Source organism: Pristiophorus japonicus, unplaced genomic scaffold (genome assembly GCF_044704955.1).
Source record: "Pristiophorus japonicus isolate sPriJap1 unplaced genomic scaffold, sPriJap1.hap1 HAP1_SCAFFOLD_997, whole genome shotgun sequence".
In the NCBI taxonomy this organism is placed as follows: Eukaryota; Metazoa; Chordata; class Chondrichthyes; family Pristiophoridae; genus Pristiophorus; species Pristiophorus japonicus.
The window spans coordinates 69,987-88,873 of NW_027254927.1; the positions used below are offsets into that span (position 1 = coordinate 69,987).

Consider the following 18,887-nt stretch of genomic DNA (forward strand, 5'->3'; position numbering starts at 1 on the left):
AATGCAAGACATTAATAAGTTTGCAGAATGCATGTGTAACTGGGAAATGAATTTCAGTATAGATCAGTGAGAGGTGGTGTGTTTTGGTCGGAAGAATAAGGAGGCCACATTCTATTTGGAAAATAAGAGTCTAAATGGGGCAGAGGAGCCAAGGGATCGAGGGGTACAGATACACAAATCATTAAAAGTAGCGACGTGCGTTAATATGGCCATTTAAAAAAGCAAACAAAGCACTGGGGATAATTTCTAAAGGAGCCTTCTGTTCCATGCCCAGGAGCTCTGAACAAAGGAAGAGTGGGACACATTTCTTACACACCTCAAGATTAACCTGCACGGCGACTGTGCTGTCAGTGCAGAGAGATGAGAGAGACCAAAGTGCTGTTTGGCCCGCTCAGTGTGGCCCTAAAGGATTGTGTCCAGGCTGAAGTTGTTTCCGCCGTACGATCCTCCCCTCAGATTGTCCTCTCTGAGCTCCAGCCGGGTGATGCTAAACACTCCGGTGGGAAAGACAAAAATCCACAGCAATGTGTTGAAAGCAAAGCTGATTTATTTCCCAATCATCCAGAATATTAAACTCCAACCCAGTTACAGGAGTTATCAGCAGAAACAAACCCCAACTGTCAGAATGAACATGGTTCAGTCCTGGATGTGATTAACAGCAGCAATACCAGCACAATCTAACCCCTGCAGTCACTTGTGAACTCGCTGGTGTGTCAGCAGGTTGCATGACTGAGTGAATCCCTTCCCACACACAGAGCAGGTGAACGGCCTCTCCCCAGTGTGAATGCGCTGGTGTATAGTAAGTCCAGATGATCGCGTGAACCCAGTCCTGCAGCGAGAGCACCTGAACGGTCTCTCCCCAGTGTGAATACGTTGATGGCACATCAATGGCCCGGGACTTTTATAGCACTTCCTGCAGTCCGAGCATTTAAAAGGTCTTTCGTCAGTGTGAACTCGCTGGTGAGTCAGCAGGCTGGATGACGAAGTGAATCCCTTCCCACACTCTGAGCAGATAAACGGCCTCTCCCCAGTGTGAACTCACTGGTGTATCAGAAGGTGGGATGACTGAATGAATCCCTTCCCACACTCTGAACAGGTAAACGGCCTCTCCCCAGTGAGACTGCGCTTGTGTCTCGATAGGCCAGAGATTTGGCTGAAGCCTTGTCCACACACAGAACACGTGTACACTTTCTCCCCACTGTCAACGGTGCTTTTTGCTTCCATATTGATGGGCCGATGATATACCGGTCCCAATGAATCGAGTGATGCCGTCAGATCTTGATGCGGTGTGCAATTTGAGTTTCCCGTCTGCAAATCCTCCCCTTCTAATACCTTGTAAAATTAATTTATAACAGGAAAAAGGGAGTGTGAGAGAGAACCCACAAAGAGGCAGGTTAGTAATAGACAAGACAAATTTGTGAAACATGATTCTGCCTGACTGAATTCTGCTTTTCCAAATGTCCTGCTACTGCTTCTTTAATAAGAGGCAAGTTAGTAATTTGAACTGAATGAATCTGCTAAATTGTGGGGCTGGCATTACAACAAAGTGACCATGACCCAGTGTGTCTGACTCTGGCTGGGTTCAGTTCGACACTCGCTGGTTCCCCTCCCTCTCCTCCCCTGAAGGTGCTGACTCTGGCGGGGTTCTGTTCTACACTCACTGGTTCCTCTCCCTCTCCTCCCCTGAAGGTGCTGACTCTGGCGGGGTTCTGTTCTACACTCACTGGTTCCCCTCCCTCTTCTCCCCTGGAGGTGCTGACTCTGACTGGGTTCAGTTCGACACTCACTGGTTCCCCTCCCTCTTCTCCCCTGAAGGTGCTGACTCTGGCTGGGTTCTGTTCTACACTCACTGGTTCCCCTCCCTCTCCTCCCCTGAAGGTGCTGACTCCGGCTGGGTTCAGTTCTACACTCACTGGTTCCCCTCCCTCTCCTCCCCTGAAGGTGCTGACTCTGGTTGGGTTCAGTTCGACACTCACTGGTTCCCCTCCCTCTTCTCCCCTGAAGGTGCTGACTCTGGCTGGGTTCAGTTCTACACTCACTGGCTCCCCTCCGTCTCCTCCCCTGAAGGTGCTGACTCTGGCTGGGTTCAGTTCTACACTCACTGGTTCCCCTCCCTCTCCTCCCCTGAAGGTGCTGACTCTGTCTGGGTTCAGTTCGACACTCACTGGTTCCCCTCCCTCTCCTCCCCTGAAGGTGCTGACTCTGGCTGGGTTCAGTTCTATATTTACTGGTTCCCCTCCCTCTCCTCCCCTGAAGGTGCTGACTCTGGCTGGGTTCAGTTCCACACTCACCAGTTTCTCTCCAATACGTGACCCATGTGCCCAATGTCCATGTGTGAACCTCAACAGTGAGCGTCGACAGGCTATTCTCACCTGAGGCTTCACACGTGCATTTTCCAGCAGGGTCACAGGACCCTCCTCTCAATGGCTCAGTCGCTACAGGCACCACCCAGTGTGACTGAGTCATCGGAACAGGAGGGGCCCAGGTTTAATCCCCTATGCGTATCTTCCCCTTCTAAACTCCTGTAAAAGTTGTTTACAAAAGTCATCACTGTAAGTAGTGTGGAAGTACAGGCCATAAGGTCACCGGACTTGGCAGCCAAAGCAGAGCCAATTTCCCCCAACACAAAGACCAAGTATGCACTGTCAATTTCAGCAGGAAAGAACCTAATTACTCAGACTTACTGACCTGATCACTCAGACTTACTGGCACCAACTCGACGAGTTAGGACAGGAATATTGCATGAAAAGGAGGGTATAAAGATAAACAGGTTCGGACAGTCCAAAGTGAGGATCTAGGAGTAACACTCAGCAGAAGTAGACACCAGGGAAGAAACCCTTGATGGTACAGTGTTGGGATGGACTGATCATCCAGGGACCTACTGGATAACTATAAAGTATAAGTGGTGAGTCTTGTTCTCCAAAGCTGTAAATGCCCATCCCAAACACTCTCCCTCTTCCCTGTGCAGAAATCCAAACCCATCGCACCATCTCCAACTATTTGTTCTCACTTCCCTGAAAGCGCTGACTCTGGCTGGGTTCAGTTCCACACTTACTGGTTCCCCTCTCTCTCCTCCCCTGAAGGTGCTGACTCTGTCTGGGTTGTTCCCCACTCACTGGTTCCCCTCCCACTCCTCCTCTGAAGGTGCTGACTCTGTCTGGGTGTCTGTGCTCTCGTCACCTCTTTATACACTCTGACCCTCCCTTCTATCTGTAATATCTCCCTGTTTTGGTGATGGGCTCTCCCTGACCACTCTCCATTTCACCTTCTGAGACAGATGCTCCCAGACTGTCACCATTTCAGAGAATCATACAGCACAGAAGACCAATCGGTCCATCAAGCCTGTCCGACTCACTGGAAGAGCCACTCCCTGCACCGACCCCAAAACACTGGAACATTTCCCCTTTGAAGCATTCATCGTTTTGAAAGTTATTATTGATGAACTTTTCAAAGTGTGGAGCCCAACCCTCAATATCTGAGGTGTAACCAGTGACTGATAAAGGTTGACCATAATGAGCTTGTTGTTGTATCTATACTGCTATTAATACTGGAACAGATTGATCAGCTGACCCTGCCCCTCACAGATTTGTGGTCACCTTTAAATTGGACCATTTGGTTTAGAAAGCCTCCCATTTTTCTTCCTTCCAGAATACATTGAGTGTGGGTGTCCCTGGGAGCCTGAGGCCCTGTCCCCGCGGGCTCAGCCTCTGGCCTGTTATTGGGCCCTGGGCCCCACACCAGGGGTTTATGAAGCTCACCAGCCCCACTCGCGGCTCCAATTCCTGCCCCGCGCCGACAACCCACCGTCTCGTGTCCCACATCATCCGGGCTCCACCCTCGCCGCCGCCGCCCGCGCATGCTCAGTGCGGGAGATCCGGGCTCAGCCCCGCCCTTTGCACACTCCGATTGGTTGGAGGACCAACTGCCCGCTCGGTCCTCCAGCCCCGCCCCCGATCTTCCTATTCGCCCAGAGCCGCCGTCAATCACCCGGGCAATGTGAGCTGAGCATGCGCGGTGGGGCTGCTGTGTCTGAGGCAGCGGCTGAGAGATGGGCGGAGGGAGCGGGTTAATAAACCCCGGGGGGACGCGGGCTTCACACACACCGACAACACTCCACATTATCCGCTTCACACACACCCGCTGTGGGCCTCAGGCCCCGAACAACAACCTGCGGCTCCGGCCTTTCCCCGGGCGCGGGGCTTTCTCCCGGTGACAGGCCCCCGGCAACGGCCGCTCTGTCCCGGGGTGGGCGCTGGGTGCGGGGCGGGGGGAGCTCTGTGTGTTGCAGCAGTTTGAGCGGCAGTGGGGATGGAGGAGAAGCTGCTGGGTTCCCCCCCAGTACTTCTGGGCCCAGTGGGACCAACAATTGCCCATGTGGGGCTGTCCGGGGAGGTGGGCTCTGGGCCCAGTGGGTCCAACAATTGCCCATGTGGGGCTGTCCGGGGAGGTGGGCTCTGGGCCCAGTGAGACCAACAATTGCCCATGTGGGGCTGTCCGGGGAGGTGGGCTCTGGGCCCAGTGAGACCAACAATTGCCCATGTGGGGCTGTCCGGGGAGGTGGGCTCTGGGCCCAGTGGGTCCAACAATTGCCCATGTGTGGGCCTGTCCGGGGAGGTGGGCTCTGGGCCCAGTGAGACCAACAATTGCCCATGTGGGGCTGTCCGGGGAGGTGGGCTCTGGGCCCAGTGGGACCAACAATTGCCCATGTGGGGCTGTCCGGGGAGGTGGGCTCTGGGCCCAGTGGGTCCAACAATTGCCCATGTGTGGGCCTGTCCGGGGAGGTGGGCTCTGGGCCCAGTGAGACCAACAATTGCCCATGTGGGGCTGTCCGGGGAGGTGGGCTCTGGGCCCAGTGGGACCAACAATTGCCCATGTGGGGCTGTCCGGGGAGGTGGGCTCTGGGCCCAGTGGGACCAACAATTGCCCATGTGTGGGGCTGTCCGTAGGAGTGGGTTCTGGGCCCAGTGGGACCAACAATTGCCCATGTAGCTGTCCGGGGAGGTGGGCTCTGGGACCAACAATTGCCCATGTGGGGCTGTCCGAGGAGGTGGGCTCTCGGCCCAGTGGGACCAACAATTGCCCATGTGGGGCTGTCCGAGGAGGTGGGCTCTCGGCCCAGTGGGACCAACAATTGCCCATGTGGGGCTGTCCGGGGAGGTGAGCAATGGGCCCAGTGGGACCAACAATTGCCCATGTGGGGCTGTCCGGGGAGGTGGGCTCTGGGCCCAGTGGGACCAACAATTGCCCATGTGGGGCTGTCCGGGGAGGTGGGCTCTGGGCCCAGTGGGACCAACAATTGCCCATGTGGGGCTGTCCGGGGAGGTGGGCTCTGGGCCCAGTGGGACCAACAATTGCCCATGTGTGGGGCTGTCCGTAGGAGTGGGTTCTGGGCCCAGTGGGACCAACAATTGCCCATGTAGCTGTCCGGGGAGGTGGGCTCTGGGACCAACAATTGCCCATGTGGGGCTGTCCGAGGAGGTGGGCTCTCGGCCCAGTGGGACCAACAATTGCCCATGTGGGGCTGTCCGGGGAGGTGAGCAATGGGCCCAGTGGGACCAACAATTGCCCATGTGGGGCTGTCCGAGGAGGTGGGCTCTCGGCCCAGTGGGACCAACAATTGCCCATGTGGGGCTGTCCGAGGAGGTGGGCTCTCGGCCCAGTGGGACCAACAATTGCCCATGTGGGGCTGTCCGGGGAGATTAGATTGTTAAACAGACATTGTGCACAATATAAAAGAGTTTTAGGATTAAGTATTTCTGCAGAGGCTTTACGTCCCTCTTACATACACAGATTTGTTTTAATTCATTCTTTGGATGTGGCCATTACTGGCAATATATTGCCAATCCCTAATTTTCCGTTGAACTGCTGCAGTCCGCATTTGCTCCCACAGTTAGGTAGGGAGTACCTGGAATGGCGATATATGTCTGATTCAGGATGGTGGAGAACTTGGAGATGTTAGAATCATAGAATGGTTACAGCGCTGAAGGAGACCATTCGGCCCGTCGAGCCCGTGCTGACTCCCTGCAAGAGCACCTCAGCCAGTCCCACTCATCTGTCCTTTCCCCGTAGCCCTGCAAATAGTTTTCTTTTAGGTACTTATCCAACACCCTTTTGAAAGCCACAGTTGAGTCTGCCTCTGCCTCCACCTCCCTTCCAGGCCGTTCATTCCAGATCCTAACCATTCACTGTGTAAAAATGTTTTTTCTTATGTCACCTTTGGTTCTTTTGCCAATCACCTTGAATCTATGTCCTCCGATTCTCGACCCTTCCACCAATGGTGGTCACTTTTTTAAAGCGCGGCCCCATAAATGACCAGATTCACTCAGCTCAATTTCACAACCTGCCTTTCATTTTTTCTTTCTCATGCTCCCTTTTTCCTATTTTATGTTCATTTCACAGGGCATTAGAAGGGGAGGATTTGCAGTCGCGAAGCTCAAACCAAACATTGCATCAGGATCTGACAGTCACTCGTGTCATCATGACCGAACTATCACACGCCTTTGAACATGGAATCAAAAAGCAGCGTTGACAGCGGGGAGAAACCGTGCACGTGTTTGTTGTGTGGATGTAGCTTCAGTCGATCCTCTGGCCTGGCGAAACACAAATGCAGTCACATCGGGGAGAATCTGCGTAAATGTGGGGTCTGTGGGAAGCGATTCAATTACCCGTCTGAGCTGGAAAATCATCAGCGAGTTCACACTGGGAGAGACCTTTTAAATGCCCTGACTGTGGGAAGTGTTATAAAAGTTCCAGGGAACTGAGCTGTCATCAATGTGTTCACACTGACGAGCGTCCGTTCAGGTGCTCTCACTTCGGGACTGGGTTCAGGCGATCATCTGGACTCACTGTACACCAGCGCACTGACACTGGGGAGAGGCCGATCACCTGCTCAGAGTGTGGTCATCCCACCTGCTGACACACCAGCAAGTTGACAAGTGACTGCAGGGGTTGGATTCTGCTATTATTGCTGCTGTTAATCACTTTCAGGACTGAACCATGTTCATTCTGATAGTTGGGCTTTGTTTCTACTGATGTTAATAACTCCTGTAACTGGGCTGGAGTTTAATCATAGAATCCTTACAGCACATTAGGAGGCCATTTGGTCCATCGAGCCAGTACCTGTGCAGGAGCACTTCAGCTCGTCCCACTCCCTCGCCCTTTCCCCATAGCCCTGCACATATATTTCTTTCAGGTACTTATCCAATTCCCTTTTGAAAGCCACGATTGAATCTGCGTCCACCACCCTTTCAGGCCAGATCCTAACCAATTGCTGCATTAAAAAGTTTTTTCTCATGTCGCCTTTGGTTCCTCTGTCCAATCATCTTAAATCTGTGTCCTCTGGTTCTCGATTCTTCGGCCAATGGGAACAGTTTCTCTCTCCACGCGGTCCAGACCCCTCATGGTTTTGAATACCTCCATCAAATCTCCTCTCAACCTTCTCTGCTCCAAGGAGAACAACCCCAGCTTCACCAGTTTATCCACGTAACTGAAGTCACTCTTCCCTGGAACCATTCTTGTAAATCTTTTCTGCACCCTCTCCAAAGCTAAAGTGCGGTGCCCAGAATTGGACATAATATTCCAGTTGTGGCTGAACCAGTGTTTTATAAAAATTCATCATTACTTCCTTGCTTTTATACTCTATGCCTCAATTTATAAAGCCCAGGATCCCCTATGCTTTGTAAACTGCTTTCTCATCTTGCCCTGTCACCTTCAATATTTTGTGCACATATACCAGCAGATCTCCCTGTTCCTGCACCCCGCCCCCCTCCCCTCTCAAAATATACCTTTTCATTTATATTACCTCTCATTCTTCCTCCCAAAATGTATCATTTTGCACTTTTCTGTGTTAAATTTCATCTGCTACATGTCCACCCATTCCACCAGCCTGTCTATGACCTCTTGAAGTCTATCACTATCCTCCTCACTGTTCACTATACTTCCAAGTTTTGAGTCATCCGCAACTTTTGAAATACTGCTCTCTACACCCAAGCCCAAATCATTAATATATATCAGGAAAAGCAGTGGTCCTAGTACCGACCCATGGGATAAACCACTGTATACTATCCTCCAATCCGAAAAACAGCTGTTCACCACTACTCTCTATTTCCTGTCTCTTAACCAATTTCATATCTGTGCTGCCACTGTGCCTTTTATTCCATGGGCTTCAAATTTGCTGGCAAGCCGATAATGTGGAACTTTAACAAACACCTTTTGGAAGTCCATGTACAGATCATCAATCACTTTACCCTGATCAGCCGTCTCCGTTACCTCATCAAAAATCTCAATCAAGTTATTTGAACACGATTTGCCTTTAACAAATCCGTGTTGGCTTTCCTTAATTAATCCACATTTGTCCAAACCATCTCTTTAATAGGCATTCCATTGTTCAATTAGTTTTGCCTGCTAATCTTTGATTCTAATTTACCTGGGCCAGATCCATTCTCATCCCACTGAAATTGGCTTTCCTCCAATTAAGTATTTTGACTATAGATTGCTCTTTGTTCTTTTTCATAGCTAACCTAAACATTAGGATACTATGATCACTATTCCCTAAATGTTCCCCGAGTGAAACATGCTCCACCTGACCCTCCTCATTCTCCAGGACCAGATCCAGCAATGCCTCCTTCCTCATTGGGCCAGAAACATACTGATCAAGAAAGTTCTTCTGAACACATTTTTGAAAGTCTTCCCCCTTTACATTATCACTATCCCAGTCTATATTAGGATAATTTAAGTCCCTGTTATCACTACTCTATAGTTCTTACACCTCTTTGTAATTTCCCTGCAAATTTGTTCCTCTCTATCCTTTCCACTGCCATCAGAGGAAATTCACAGCCTACAAGATATCCACGCTGAGACACAGGAAGCTTTGGCCTGGATATCCAACTTAGATATTGACATTTGATTTTCTTTGCTACTACTATACTAAAGAAGAAGATGATGAGTCGGTGACCAGGATATTCTGGATAGAAGTCAAATAGATCAGCTTTGCTTTTAACACAGTGCTATGGATTTTTGTCTTTCCCACCTGAGTGTTTAGCATCACACGGCTGGAGCTCAGCGAGGACAATCTGGGGGGAGGATCGTACGGCGGGAACAGAACTTCAGCCTGGACACAGTCCTTCAGGGTCACACTGAGAGGGGCAAACGGCACTTTGGTCTTTCTCATCTCCACTGACAGCAAAGTCGCCGTGCGGGTTAATCTTGAGGTGTGTAAGAAATGTGTCCCAGCCGCTCCCTTCCATGATTCAGAGTTCCTGGGCACGGAGCAGAAGGCTCCTTTACAACAGTGTTTAGAGTGGAGAAAAACAACGGTGAATGCTGGGAATGTGCTGTCCAATCAGAGATTAGTGTAAATCTGCGATCTGATGCTGACTGAAAGTGGAACGGCAGGTTTATGTTTCCACTATAAAATGACTGGTAATTATTCTATGAAGATTTAAAGTGTTTGTGTGATAATCTTGAATCTACCATTTTAAGGCAGGCTTTAACACATTTAAATAAATCCGTTTCAAATAAATTGGTTAAAGTCTGCATTAAAATAGCAGACGGAGGAGTTCACAGGAGCCTGATAACTGCTGGTACAATTACACAACAGTCAAGTGATCTCCAGATAAAGAAGGACCTGCAGCGTGTTTCCAGGAATTCCCTCTTTTATTGATGTGTGTGTGTGTTAGACACAAGGATAACTAAAACTACACGACCCGGAACATCCACGGGGGTGCGATCCTGACAGTTACTCTGGGATCACTCCCGCTGTGGAACTCCACCACTGACCCCGCTGAAGGTTGTAGGCTCAGGGAGTGGGGCCTCCAGGAGTTAGCCCCTTGCCCGTATTGTCAACAGCTCAATAGAGTCAGGGATTGTTGCCTCAGATTGGAAGGTAGCTCACGTAGTTCCCATTTTCAAAAATGGGGACAAATCAGAGCCAGATAAATAACAAAATAGTAAAATATTTTACAGGCACATCAATAAAATAAGGAAGGCTGGGATGGGAATAGGGCCATTAAGGGATAGACAGGGTGATACATAGGTAACGGTGGAGAGATGGCAGAAATATTAAATCATTATTTTGCTTCAGTATTTACCAGGGAGATAGAACAGGTGGACATGACATTGGATGATGAGATTAGAAATTAGATAAGTGCATTTAAATTTAAAAAGGGGATATATTAAATAAACTAATCAAGATCAAAGCGGACAAAACCCCTGGTCCGGATGGATTGCACCCAGGCATTTAAAAATAATCTAGGGAACAGATAGAAAAGGCATTACTATACATGTTTAGTAATTCGTTAGAAAAAGGTGCAGTGCCAGAGGACTGGCGGATAGCTAAGGTAATAGCTATATATAAGAAAGGGGACAGAACATGTCCAGATAATTATAGACCTGCAGCTTAACATCGGTGGTAGGAAAAATAATATAATCCCTGCTAAAGGAAAAAATAGATGATCAGTCATTGAAAGTTGGCATGCAGGTACAGCAGGCAGTAAAGGCGGCGGCAAATGGTATGTTGGCCTTCATAGCTACGGGATTTGAGTATAGGAGCAGGAAGGTGTTACTATAGTTGTACAGGGCCTTGGTGAGGCCTCACCTGGAATATTGTATTCAGTTTTGGTCTCCTAACGTGAGGAAGTACGTTCTTGCTATAGAGGGAGTGCAGCGAAGGTTCACCAGACTGATTCCCGGGATGGCAGGACTGACATACGAGGAGAGACTGGATCAATTGGGCCTGTATTCACTAGAGTTTAGAAGGATGAGAGGGGATCTCATAGAAACATAAAAAATTCTGATGGGACTGGACAGGTTAGATGCAGGAAGAATATTCCCAATGTTGGGGAAGTCCAGAACCAGGGGACACAGTCTAAGGATAAGGGGTAAGCCATTTAGGACTGAGATGAGGAGAAACTTCTTCACTCAGAGAGTTGTTAACCTGTGGAATTCCTTACCGCAGAGTTGTTGATGCCAGTTTATTGGACATATTCAAGAGGGAGTTACGGCTAAAGGGATCAAGGGGTATGGAGAGAAAGCAGGAAAGGGGTACTGAGGTGAATGATCAGCCATGATCTGATTGAATGGTGGTGCAGGCTCGAAGGGCCTACTCCTGCACCTATTTTTCTATGTTTTCTATGTCTATGTTTCTAAAAATATAATAATGAATAGTCAACATGGATTTCAAAAGGGAAAGTCTTGCTTGACGAACATTGAATTTTTTGAAGAGGTAAGAGAGTAGACAATGGTAATGTAGTCGATGTAATTTATCTAGATTTTGTACATCATAATGTACACCATAATAGACTGATGAACAAGGTCAGAGAATGCAGAGTCAGGGACAAGCAGCAGAATGGATAGCTATCTGGCTTCAAGGCAGAGAGTAGGGGTAAAGGGTAGCTATTCAGTGGCAGAATGGGGTAGTGGTGTCCCACAAGGATCATTGCTGGGACCGCTGCTGTCCACAATTTACAATAACAATTTATATTTGAAACCAAAAACACAATTTCCAAATCTGCGGATTACACCAAATTGGGGGAGATAGGAGGACTGCAACAAATTACAGGAGGACATTACTAAACTTGCAGAATGGGCATATATTTGGCAAATTAAGTTTAGCACAGATAAATGTGAGGTACAGGTGCAATGTCCCGAATCCGGAATTCTGAAAACCGTAATTGTCCAAAAACCAGCCATTTTGAGGCGGCCAAGATGGCGACATCGGGCGGCAAGGTCGAGGAAATCGGTAAAAAACACAGTGCCAGGGGGCTGCAGGTGGCATGAATCGGCGGCCATCGAGGAGCGCCAACAGCTCCGGCACGGATTCAGTCCCGAGGTGGCCGGACTTCAGACGTTGTACCTGTATTATATTTTGGTAGGAAGAATAGGGAAGTAACTTATTTCTTGAAGGGTGTGGGAAGGGCGGGGTAGGAGAACAAAGGGATCTCGGAATACAAGTACACAAATTACTAAAAGTTGCTACACAGGTTAGCAAGGTCATAGAAATGTAAACAAAGCACTCAGGTTTATTACTGGAGGTATAGAATTGAAAAATAGGGAAATTATGTTAAACCTGTATCGAACCTTGGTTAAACCACACACAGTACTGCGTACAGTTCTAGCTGCCATATTATAGAAAGGATATAGAGGCACTGGAGAGGGTGCAGAGAAGATTTAAAAGGATGATACCAGAAATGCGAGGGTATACACATCAGGAAAGGATGGACAGGCTGGGTCTCTTCTCTTGGGGAAAAAAAGGCGGCTGAGGGGTGACTTAATAAAGGTCTTTAAAATTATGAACATTTTTCAGAGGTGGATAGAGAATGTTTCCACTTGTTGAGAAGAGCATAACTAGAGGCCATCAATATAAGATAGTCACCAGGAAATCCATTCGGAAATTCGGAAGAAAATCCTTTACCCAGAGAATGGTGAGAATGTGGAACTCACTGCCACAGGGAGTGGTTGAAACAAACAGATGCATTTAAGGGGAGGCTAGACAAGTATATGGGGGAGAAGGGAATAGAGGGTTATGCTGATAGATTTAGATGAGGAAAGATGGGAGTGGACCATAAATGGCGGCATGGTCTGCTGGGGTTGAATGGCCTGTTTCTGTGCCGTATATCCTATATAATCCTATGCATCGTGATCATGAATACAGAATACTAAATTGCAAAAAGTACAAGAAAATCACTGTTTCACCTGGAAGGAGTGTTTGGGGCCCTGGATAGTGAGAAGGGAGGAGGTAAAAGGGCAGGTGTTGCATCTGCTGTGCTTGCACGGGAAGGTGCCATGGGAAGGGGAGGGGGTGTTGGGGGTGATTGTGGAGTGGACCAGAGTGTTGCAGAGGGAGCAATCCCTTTAGAATGCTGAGAGGGGAGGGGAAGATGTGATTGGTGGTGGGATCATGCTGGAGGGGGCAGAAATGGCAGAGGATGATCTGTTGAATGTGGAGACTGGTGGGGTGAAAGGTGAGGACAAGTTGAATCCTGTCATAGTTCTGAGAGGGAGGGGGAGGGGAAGGGGGTGAGAGCAGAGGTGTGGGAAATAAAATGGACACGGTCGAGGGAATCCTCGGTTGAGGAAAAAGGAAAACATCGGAAACACTAGTATGGATGGTGCCGTGATCCGAACAGATGCGACGGAGACAAGAGAAACTGGGAGAATGGAATGGAGTCCTTACAGGAAGCGGGGTGGGAGGAAGTGTGGTCCAGGTAGCTGTGGGAGTCAGTGGGCTTATAGTGGATGTTGGTCGATAGCCTGTCCCAGAAATGGAGACACAGAAGTGGAGGAAGGGAAGGGAAGAGTCAGAGATGGACCATGTGAAGGTGAGCATGTGCGGCACCGAGAAAGTTCCATCGATAATGGCACATTGGTGTTGTCAGCGACAACTTAGCATGGCGGCTGGAGCACGGGGGCTTGTGGGTATTGCAGCCGCCATTACTGTTGATACTTTCAACCAACCTATGCAGCAGCTGGGGCCTGAAAATCAGCTTCACTGCCCCTGGGCTGGGAAAGGGGGACATGAGGTAACATTTTCCCTATTCCCCTTTCTAAACTCACCACAGGGTTTTAGAAGTGGAGCATTTGTAGACAGGAAGTACAAACCAAACATCATGTAAAGGGGTAGTTACACTGCTTGGACCCCCAAAGAGACAGAGGGAGATAGACAAGCAAATATGTGGGTATATTTCTGAGAAGGTTAAATACAATAGGGCAATAATAGTAGGGCATTTCAACTACCCTAACATTAACTGGGATGGAATCAGTTTAAAAGGTATAGCGGGAGCAGAATTCTTAACATGCATTCAGGAGAACTTTATTAGCCAGAACCGAGCAAGCCCAACAAGTGAGGGATTTAGTTTTAGGGGATAAAACTGGGCAGGTGGAGAGAGTATTGTGGTGCTAGTGATCATAATTCAGTTACATTTAGGGTAGTTATGGAAAAGGACAAAGATAGACATGGATTAAAAGTTCTCGATTGGGGGAAAAGACCAATTTTAATAAGCTGAGATGTGATTTAGCAAAAGTGGACTGGAAACAACTTCTTGAAGTGTCAGAGCAGTGGGAGGCATTCAAGGAGGAGATCCTGAGGGTTCAGACCAAATATGTTCCCACAAACAAAAAGGGTGGGACTCCCAAATTTAGAGTCCCCTGGATATCAAGGGGCATAAAGGTTTGAAAAGGCAAAAAAGGGAAGCTTATGTCAGATACCGAGAGCTCAATACTGCAGAAACCCTCGACGAGTATAGAAAGTGCAGGGGTGAAACTAAAAAGGAAATTAGGAGAGCATGAAAAAATATTGGCAAGTAAAATGAAGGAAAACCCAAAGATGTTTTATGAATACATTAAGAGCAAGAGAATAACTAAAGAAAGAGTAGGAGACCAAAAAGGAAGGTTGTGGAATGTGAAGACGGAAGACGTGGGAATGGTTCTTAATGAATATATTGCGTCTGTCTTCACAGAAGAGAGGATCGATGCAGACATTGTAGTTAAGGAGGAGTGTGAAATATCAGATGAGATAAATATAGTGAGAGAGATAGAATGAAGGGTAGCATCTTTTGAAAGTGGATAAATCCCCAGGCCCGGATGAAGTGTATCCCAAGCAGTTAAGAGAAGCAAGGGAGGAAATAGCAGAGGTTCTAACCATCATTTTCAATCCTCTCTGGCTACAGGTGTGGTGCCGAGGACTGCTCACGTTGTACTGTTATTTAAAAAGGGAGAAACGGAGAGACCGAGTAATTACAGGCCAGTCAGCCTAACCTTGGTGGTGGGAAAATTGATGGAAGTATTTCTGAGGGACAGTATTAATTGTCATTTAGAAAGGCATCGATTAATCAAGAACAGTCAGCATGGATTTGTTATGGGAAGGTCGTGTCTAACTTGATTGAATGTTTTAAGGAGGGAACAAGGAATGTCGATGAGCGCATTTGATGTAGTCTACAAGGATCTTACCATAGAATCAGAGAATGGTTACAGCACGGAAGAGGGCTATGCGGCCTGTTGAACCTGTGCCAGCTCTCTGCAAGAGCACCTCAGCAAGTCCCACTCCCCTGCCCTTGGCCAAGGCCTTTGACAAGTTCCCACATGGCAGACTGGTCAGAAAAGTAAATGGCCTGGGATCCAAGGGAAGGTGGCACGTTGGATCCAAAATTGGCTCATGGACAGGAAGCAAAGGGTAATGGTCGACTGGAGTTTTTGTGATTGGAAGGCTGTTTCCAGTGGGGTTCCACAGGGCTCAGTACTGGGTCTCTTGTTGTTTGTGGTATACATCAATGATTTAGACTTGGATGTAGGGGGGCATGATTAAAAAGTTTGCAGACGATACAAAAATTGGCCTTGTGGTTAATAACGAGGAAGAAAGCTGCAGACTGCAGGAAGATATCAATGAACTGGTCAGGTGGGCAGAACAGTGGCAAATGGAATTCAATCTGGAGAAGTGTGAGGTAATGCATTTGGGGAGGGCTAACAAGGCAAGGGAATACACTTTAAATGGTAGGACACTGAGAAGTGTAGAGGAACAAAGGGACCTTGAAGTGCACAGATCCCTGAAGGTAGCAGGCCAAGTGGTTAAGGCGGCATACGGAATTCTTGCCTTTACTCGCCACAGAATAAAAGAGTGGGGAGGTTATGCTTGAACTGTATAAAGCACTAGTTAGGTCACAGCTAGAGTACTGCAAGCAGTTCTGGTCACCACATTACAGGAAAGTTGTGATTGCACTTGACAGGGTACAGAGGAGATTCACAAGGATGTTGACAGGACTTGGGAATTTTAGCTATGAGGAAAGATTGGATAGGCTGGAGTTGTTTTCTGTGGAACAGAGGCAGCTGAAGAGAGATTTAACTGTATAAAATTATGAGGGGCCTAGATAGAGTGGCTAGGAAGGACCTATTTCCCTTAGAAGAGGGGTCAACAACCAGGGGCACATGCTCTGACTTTAGTCATGAGTCCACTGTGTGGTATCTTATCGAAAGTCTTTTGAAAATCCAAGTATATTACCGTTTCTGTTCCCTCTTCAAAGAATTCACTGAGGTTGGTCAAGCATGACCTTCCCTTTTGAAATCCATGCTGACTGCATTAAGCTACTCTGTGGTTTACTGCACTTGTTGTGTCTCCCTTTTTAAACATAGGAATAACATTAGATATAACAATTATATATCTTTTCCAAATGTCATTAGTTTATCTTGTCTGATAGAAACCAACACCAGTCACTGACACCAATCCCCTCCTGTCTGATATAAACCCATCCCACAGTCACTGACACCAATCCCCTCCTGTCTGATATAAACCCACCCCACAGTCACTGACACCAATCTCCTCCTGTCTGATATAAACCCACCCCACAGTCACTGACACCAATCTCCTCCTGTCTGATATAACCCATCCCAGAGTCACTGACACCAATCTCCTCTTGTCTGATATAAACCAACCCCACAGTCACTGACACCAATCTCCTCTGGTCTGATATAAACTAACCCCACAGGCCTGGAAAGATTAAACTCAGCAGTTACTTGGTCTGGACTTGTCCCCATTCCCGTGCCGAAGGAATTGCTGTACCAGATGGAGGAGCAACATTTGGGGCTCTTGATTCTCCACCAATTCCCATCTTTCTGGTGGATACTGGAGGGGCCACGATGTGTAATGTGCAAGTCAGTAAGAATTGTCAGCAAGGATTAATCAGCACTTTCTAATTGGAGATGTTAATCAGTGAAGTCTTTCAGACAGTGAATTCTAGATTTTGTATCAAACATCAATTTAGGATTGAAATAAAAGTTCATAATGTTATTTTAAACTAATTTCTGACCAGAGTCCATAAATTAAGGGGAAAGATCACAGATAGCAGATCTTAAATGGACACTGCAGCCCCGAGAACACAATCAGCAATATATCCAGAATATTGAAGTCCAGCCCAGTTATAGGGTTGTTAACATTAACAGAAACAAACCCCAACTGTCAGAATGAATATGGTTCAGTCGGGATGTGATTAACAGCAGCAATAACAGCAGAATCCAACCCCTGCAGTTACTTGTGAGCTCGCTGGTGTTTCAGCAGGTTGGATGACTGAGTGAATACCTTCACACACTCCGAGCAGGTGAATGGCTTCTCCCCAGTGTGAACTCGCTGGTGTGCCAGTTGGCCAGATAGCTGAGCAAATCCCTTCCCGCACACGGAGCAGGTGAATGGCTTCTCCCCAGTGTGAACTCGCTGGTGTGCCAGTTGGCCAGATAGCTGAGCAAATCCCTTCCCGCACACGGTGCAAGTGAATGGCTTCTCCCCAGAGTGAACGCGCTGGTGTGCCAGTTGGCCAGATAGCTGAGCAAATCCCTTCCCGCACACGGAGCAAGTGAATGGCTTCTCCCCAGAGTGAACGCGCTGGTGTGCCAGTTGGCCAGATAACTGAGCAAATCCCTTCCCGCACACGGAGCAAGTGAATGGCTTCTCCCCAGAATGAACTCGCTGGTGTGCCAGTTGGCCAGATAGCTGAGCAAATCCCTTCCCGCACACGGAGCAAGTGAATGGCTTCTCCCCAGAATGAACTCGCTGGTGTGCCAGTAGGCCAGATAACTGAGCGAATCCCTTCCCGCACACGGAGCAAGTGAATGGCTTCTCCCCAGAATGAACTCGCTGGTGTGCCAGTTGGCCAGATAGCTGAGCAAATCCCTTCCCGCACACGGAGCAAGTGAATGGCTTCTCCCCAGAGTGAACTCGCTGGTGTGCCAATTGGCCAGATAGCTGAGCAAATCCCTTCCCGCACACGGAGCAAGTGAATGGCTTCTCCCCAGAGTGAACTCGCTGGTGTGCCAGTAGGCCAGATAACTGAGCAAATCCCTTCTCACACACAGAGCAGTTGAACGGCCTCTCCCCAGAGTGAACTCGCTGGTGTGCCAGTAGGCCAGATAACTGAGTAAATCCCTTCTCACACACAGGGCAGGTGAACGGCTTCTCCCCGGTGTGACTGCGCCGATGAGTTTCCAGCAGAGATGGGTAATTAAATCCTATCCCACAGTCCCCACATTTCCACGGTATCTCCATGGTGCGGGTGTCCTGGTGTCTCTCCAGGTTAGATGATCAGTTGAAGCTTCACCTGCACACAGAACACGTGTACAGTTTCTCCCCACTATGAATGGTGCGATGTATTTCAGGCTGTGTAGCTGGTTAAAAGATTTCTCCTTCTATATTCAAACACCGATGATATTCAGGTTCAGATGTATTGAGTGATTCTGTGAGATCTTGACGTGATGTTAGGTTTGAGTTTCCGGTCTACAAATCCTCCTCTTCTAATACCCTGTAAAAGGAGTTTACAAAACTCATCACTAAGTACAGGATATAAATTCAGAAAAGATCATTCTAGTTTCTATTCAAGAGAGAACATTATTTCCTCTCTTGTTCCCCCAAAGCTGTAAATCCCTCCACCCTGTGCAGACATCCCAACATTTTTCTTTTAAGTTGACTGATCTCCCTCTCCTGAAGGTGCTGACTCTTTCTGGGTTTAGTTCAAATCATCACCAAAAGGCTCAGACCCAGGGGTGAACTATCCAGCACACTGTACAACAATGTTTGGGACACTCACTGTCCCTCCGCATCTGTGTCCAGGGGAGGAACTGATGGGTTTCTCTTACCTTTGGGTTAAATGATGTCCTCACCGAGGTAATGAATGTCAACGCAGGGGAATGGGGTATTCTGAGCACCTAATGTCTGCCATAAACACTCTCCAGTCAGGTACAGCATGGGTTAGATACAGAGTAAATCTCCCTCTACACTGTCCCATCAAACACTCCCAGGGCAGGTACAGGGGGTTAGATACAGAGTAAAGCTCCCTCTACACTGTCCCATTAAACACTCCCAGGGCAGGTACAGCACGGGTTAGATACAGAGTAAAGCTCCCTCTGCACTGTCC

General features: G+C 48.2%; 1 pseudogene; it reads right to left on the bottom strand.

Annotated features, from left to right (window-relative positions):
- Window positions 1–556: 556 nt before the first annotated feature.
- On the bottom strand, window positions 557–18,144 carry LOC139259395 (zinc finger protein 271-like; annotated as a pseudogene).
- Between the last annotated feature and the right edge of the window lie 743 nt (window positions 18,145–18,887).